Source organism: Suricata suricatta, chromosome X (genome assembly GCF_006229205.1).
Source record: "Suricata suricatta isolate VVHF042 chromosome X, meerkat_22Aug2017_6uvM2_HiC, whole genome shotgun sequence".
NCBI classification, from domain to species: domain Eukaryota; kingdom Metazoa; phylum Chordata; class Mammalia; order Carnivora; family Herpestidae; genus Suricata; species Suricata suricatta.
The window spans coordinates 18,387,547-18,393,481 of NC_043717.1; the positions used below are offsets into that span (position 1 = coordinate 18,387,547).

General features: G+C 41.3%; 1 pseudogene; it reads right to left on the bottom strand.

Annotated features, from left to right (window-relative positions):
- Nucleotides 1–4,825: 4,825 nt before the first annotated feature.
- Nucleotides 4,826–5,208, bottom strand: LOC115283707 (annotated as a pseudogene).
- Between the last annotated feature and the right edge of the window lie 727 nt (nucleotides 5,209–5,935).

Genomic DNA, 5,935 nt, shown 5'->3' on the forward strand with positions numbered 1-5,935 from the left:
TTATTTCGCTTAGCATGACTCCCTCAAGGTCCATCCACTTTGCTACCAATGGCCAGATTTCATTCTTTCTCATTGCCATGTAGTACTCCATTGTGTATATATACCACATCTTCTTGATCCATCAGGTGATGGACATTTAGGCTCTTTCCATGTTTTGGCTATTGTTGACATTGCTGCTATGAACATTGGGGTACATGTGCCCCTATGCATCAGCCCTTCTGTATCCCTTGGGTAAATCCCTAGCAGTGCTATTGCTGGGTCATAAGGGAGTTCCATGGATAGTTTTTTGAGGAACCTCCACACTGTTTTCCAGAGTAGCTGCCCCAATTTACATTCCCACCAGCAGTGTAGGAGGGTGCCCGTCTCTCCACACCCTCCCCAGCATCTATAGTCTCTTGATTTGTTCATTTTAGCCACTCTGACTGGTGTGAGGTGGTATCTCAGTGTGGTTTTGATTTGTATTTCCCTGATGATGAGTGATGGTGAGCATCATTTCATGTGCCTGTAGGCCATCTGGATGTCCTCTTTGGAGAAGAGTCTGTTCATGTTTTCTGCCCATTTCTTCACTGGGTTATTTGAGGTATTTTAAACGTGTATGTTGAATATTCTGTTTCCCCTCCATCTTCTTCCTTCCTTCTCTGTGCCTCGTAATCTTCATGGAATGCATCTGCTGACTCCCTCATGCGCCGGCTTCGGTTTGGCCAGTCAGAGGCATAGACCGGGTATCGAAGAGGGGGACAAAAGAGACACCGGGACACTGATTCCCCCAGCTTCCTTCCTGCCGGGCCACAGCTGGCAGTGTCTGTTGGTCTCAGGTGAAGGCCAGGAAGGGAGCACACAGTGTCCATGTTGCACACTTGTATAATTTCTCAAAGTGGGGGCTAAGCGTGGTTAAGAAGCACCGACAAACTGGAAGCGACCACCCACAGTAGACTGTGACAGCCAGGAACAGAGCCCAGGGTGAAATACCGCGGGGACAGAAGGACTGAGGCATGGCAGCCCCCGCGGCTGCGCGGTCTATAACCTACTTGCCCCTCCTCACCACAAGGCAGCCAGGAAACCCTGGACTCAACTGCACTGAGGGTGACAAGGTATAAAATCAAGAAACCTAAATTCTCAAACGGTACACACGAATCACCTAGAGTACTTGTTAAAAAGCTGTAGATTCCTGAGCAACGTTCAGGAAATTCTGATTCACCTTATCTGGACTTTGTCCTGGAATGTGTAACAAGTTGCCTGGGTAGCTTAGACCCAGGCAGTCCAAGGTGCACACATTTAGAAACACTGAATTAGAGCTTTGTGGCTAAAAAAATCTAAAAGTCAATTGGCCATTCAGTCTTCTTTTCTTTACCTGGGCAACAGAAAGTTAACCTGAAGCCAAACTCCGCAATTCCTGCAGGGGGTCTTTTATAGCGAGAGCAGTTTCCCATAGAATCTGGAGGGGCGGGTCATGTTAATCACAGCCTCATTTAATCACAAAATTCAAGAAGCATTTGCTAAAGACGAATGAAATGAAATTCTGCAACTCTGGAAAATTTAAATGATTACAAGAATATGTAACTGAAACTTGTGTTGATACAAATTGCTAACTATAACAACATAAGAGAAGCAAAAGGTAAAATGAAATCTCTTAGCTAATGCGAAGTCATTAGCTGACTTAAAATATTTGTGTTTTGCTCTGTAATTTTCTGTTAATTTGGTATTCACCACTTGATTATATTTACCTTGCACTTAGGCAGAGACATTTAATTCAGCTTGATTATTATATTAAGCTTAGGAAGAAATGCAACATTCAGTAAGATGTATAAAAATGTTAGAAAAAGTTTTCATTATTTGATTATTTTTCTTCTATGCATTAATACATTTTTTAAAACATTTGGTGTTTTATTCAGGTTCAAATAGTTCTCAACTTGTAACTATATAAAATGTATTTTTAAATGGCCTTGATATAACCACCAAACTAAAACATTTTGCACTAGATGACACTGCACATCAGTAAAATTATGACTTTTTTTGAATGTATGGTTTAAAACAATCAGAACTTTCCATAGAGTTCAGTTCATCACATAGTATCTATTCAAAGACTCAGTCCCAGCACTCTGAGTCTTTATAATCTCTGTTTAAGGATTTATGAAGCTAAAATTCTGGTAACTCCAAAAGTTACCATTTACTCATAATCTACTAAGTGTCAAGTACCTTACTAGGTGCCTCACAGATGTGATTTCATTTCAACCCCATGAGAAGACCATGAACTTGGTATTATTATCCAAAGTGTTAGGTAAGGAAACTGAAGCTCAAAGAAGTGAAATGACTCATCCAAATTTTCACTGCAGGCAAGGGGGCAAAGCCAGAATTTGAAGTCACTATTTCAAACTCTACCTCTTTACACCCTGCCATGATGCCTTGATGGAATATTAAACTATATTTGTTGAACACCTGTTATGTGTAAGACCTTGTACCCAACTTCAAAGAGGATTCAGAATGAATGAACACAATCCTAACCCTCAAAAAAGAAATTTCAACCTAACTGAGGTAGAAGAAAAAATAAAAGATGTACAGGAGCATCTGGGTGGCTCAGTCAGTTGTGCATCCAACTTCAACTCAGGTCATGATCTCGCAGCTAGTGAGTTCAAGCCCCGGGTTGGACTCTCTGCTCTCAGCATGGAGCTTGCTTTGGATCCTCTTTCTCCCTCTCTCTGCACTTCCACTGCTTGCATGCACACTCTCTCTCTCCCTCTCTCTCAAAAATAAACTAAAATTTAAAAAAAAGAAAAGATGTGCATAAGTTGTTTTATTACTCACAAGAATATAAGTAATTGTGCTTTTATTAAAGCTTTTAGTCCAGAATGGGACATGCTCATCATAAATTATATTACAATTGATCTATAATCATTGTCTTATCATGTGTTCCTTCACAAGCTACAGCTCAGATATGAAATCTCATTAAAAGAAAACTCATTAAAGAGTTTATTTGGTAAAATGGACCTCATCAAAAGTAAAAACAAGCTGCAGACTGTCACAAGATATCTGAACAGGTTTTCCACATAGGAAATGTATGTATAATACACAAAGAGCACTAAAAACTCCACAGTGAAAAGATAAACAATTCAAAGAGAAGATAGGTAAAAGGTATAAACAGACATTTCAGTGAAGACGATATAGAGATAAGGAATAAGCACATGCAAATATGTTCAATATCATTATCCAACAGGGAAAAGCAAACTGACACACTGAAATATCACTTCATACCTATCAGAATGGCTACATATAAAATAATGACAGCACTAAGTGCTCACTAGCATGTCGAGAGACTCGATCACCCATATGTTGCTGGTGGAAATGTAAAATGGTACAGCCACTCCAGAAAAATTAGATGGATTGTTTTAAAACTAAACATGTAAATATCATATGACTCAGTGACTGAAAACCTGTGTTTTTATTTATCTCAGAGGAATGAAAATTATACTCATGCAAAAACCTGTAGGTAAATGTTCATCACAGCTTTCTTTGTAAAAGTCAAAGCCTGGAAACAGCCCAGATGCCTCTTTATGGGTGAATCATTAAACAAACTGTGGTACGTACATATGTGATACCGCTCATGGCTCACTTCAACCCTATCACTTCTGAAATGTCTCTGTTTAATCAGATTATCCTTAATTAAACCATGGACCACTAGCAGACTACCTATATGGAACGCTGCTTGGCAAAACTCATGAAAGGTTTGCAGAAAACAGATCAAAAGCAGATAAAATCTTGTTTTAAAATGTTTATATATATTGTTATCTCATTTTCAAATTTAACTCCTCCAAGTGTCCCCTTAATTTCCAATGTTATTCCAACAGAACCTACTTCATGACCCACTATGGGACCCCAGGAAAAAGACATTTTATTTTCTTTAATGATCTTTTTATTGGGGGAAAAAGACCAGCATTTACAACTTGGAATGGACCTAAAATGTAATTTCTTGAACAGCAACAATGATTGTTGGGCTAAAATCTCCAGCTACAGCCCACCCTGCTGGCCCCAAGCCATGGTTCAGAAGGTTTTAAAAAGTCCAAAGACGCTCACTTTTAAAAATGTGTGTGAAGGGTGACAGCCTGACACCCCCATTTCGCTCCAGGACAATGCGGACAACACCAAAGCAACACAGGCAGCATGGCGCTGGGATGTGTGTCCCCACCACCACGGGTGGGGGTACACAGAAGTATAAGAGGGCCACCCAGCCGAGGGGGGCTGCATCTGGACATCCGGTCCTTCGCCCATTTTTCTGCAAGCTTCCTGAGGTAAGACAATTTTAAAGATTTGTTTTCAGTAAACCTGGTTGGACAATTTATATTAACCAACTGAACTGGAACACATTTTGAATAGGTTTCAAATTTGTTTTTTTCATTTTTTGTTTGTAATACAAAAGCCTGACTGTGCTCAATTGTCACACTACATGCATGAAAAAGCGGCCAGCCCAAACTGTGTCCTAATTGCTAGCAAATGGAACTGCAAGGGGTCCACTAAGTGCTTTCCTATCACTGAGGCAGTACAAGTGTTTATATTGTAAAACTGACGTGGAGCTTGATCTTTAGGGGACAGGACCACCAACACACATGTGCGGATTTTGTGTGTGGACAGAAGGTACTTTGGACATTCAGTTTTGCTTTATAGGAAGAGAATGAGTAGATGAATGCTTCTGTGGGTGTTTCTTTTTTTGCAAATAAGTAAGTACAAGATTCAATATGATTCTTCTACAGGGGTAAAAAGGAGTTGAAAGTAGGTCTTCACTCTGTGGTCACCAAAGCATATGAATTCTTCCTAGCGGACTTGTCTCTCTCCATCAATATCTGCTTCTCTGATCATTTATTTCTTCATCTGTTGGTGTTTCTCCTAAGTTTGTCAGGACACAACATAGTTCTGCCACACTGATATAAGCATTCCCAACACCTTGTCAAAGACTGGGAATGCCGTGCAAATGTCTTCTTCATTGCCCGTATCTTTCATTTTTCTCGCCGTCATTGTCAAAACTCCTGGGAAGTCCGTGGTGCCAGCAGCATCGGCAACCACCTCCTCGTGAAGCTCGGCTTCTGCTGGGTTCTGACTCCATGGCCTCATGACAATTCTAAGTTCCTTGGTTGTGATGGTGCCGTTGCCATCTTGGTCAGAGAGGGCGAAGGCTCCCTTGAACTCAGCAATCTGTTCCTTGGTCAGCTGATCGGCCATGGCGCTAGCGAAGGGAAGAAGAGTGGAGGGAGCGAGGCGGGCTGCACCGGGGCGGGGGCTGAGATCGCAGGGGCGCCGCGCTGCAGCTAATGCGCTGGGCCCCTGCCGCTGCCCCGTGCCAGGGAAAGGTCACTTAAAAGAATACAAACTGCATAACACTAGGAGAAATAGTCGGTACATGACCCACGATTTTCTGCAAAATTTTATCAAATAGAAGTCAAGAGCCACCAGAAATCAGGCTTGGAAATACTGTTTTCTTGCCATTTGAAGAGACTATTAGGAAAAAAAGGGTTTTGTTTGTTTGTTTGTTGTTTTTAATTTTTTTAACACTTATTCATTTTTTAATGTTTTTTATTTATTTTTGAGAGACAGAGAGAGCGTGAGCAGGGGAGGGTCAGCGAGAGAGGGAGATACAGACTCAAAAGCAGGGTCAAGGCTCCAAGCTAGCTGTCAGCACAGAGCCTAACGCAGGGCTCGAACCCATGAACCATGAGATCATGACCTGAGCTGAAGCCAGACCCTTAACCGACTGAGCCACCCAGGTACTCCAGGAAAAAAAGTTTTACCTGCATTTTCTTTGACAGATTTAAACTCAACTGCGTTTTACCCTCTCCAAAGGAAGCAACATTTCGGATATCATTTCTACTTTTCCAGAATTGTTTTTCTAATTTTAGAAAAGTTTGCATTTGGGGGTGTCAGGCTCGCTCAGCTGGAGGAACATACAATT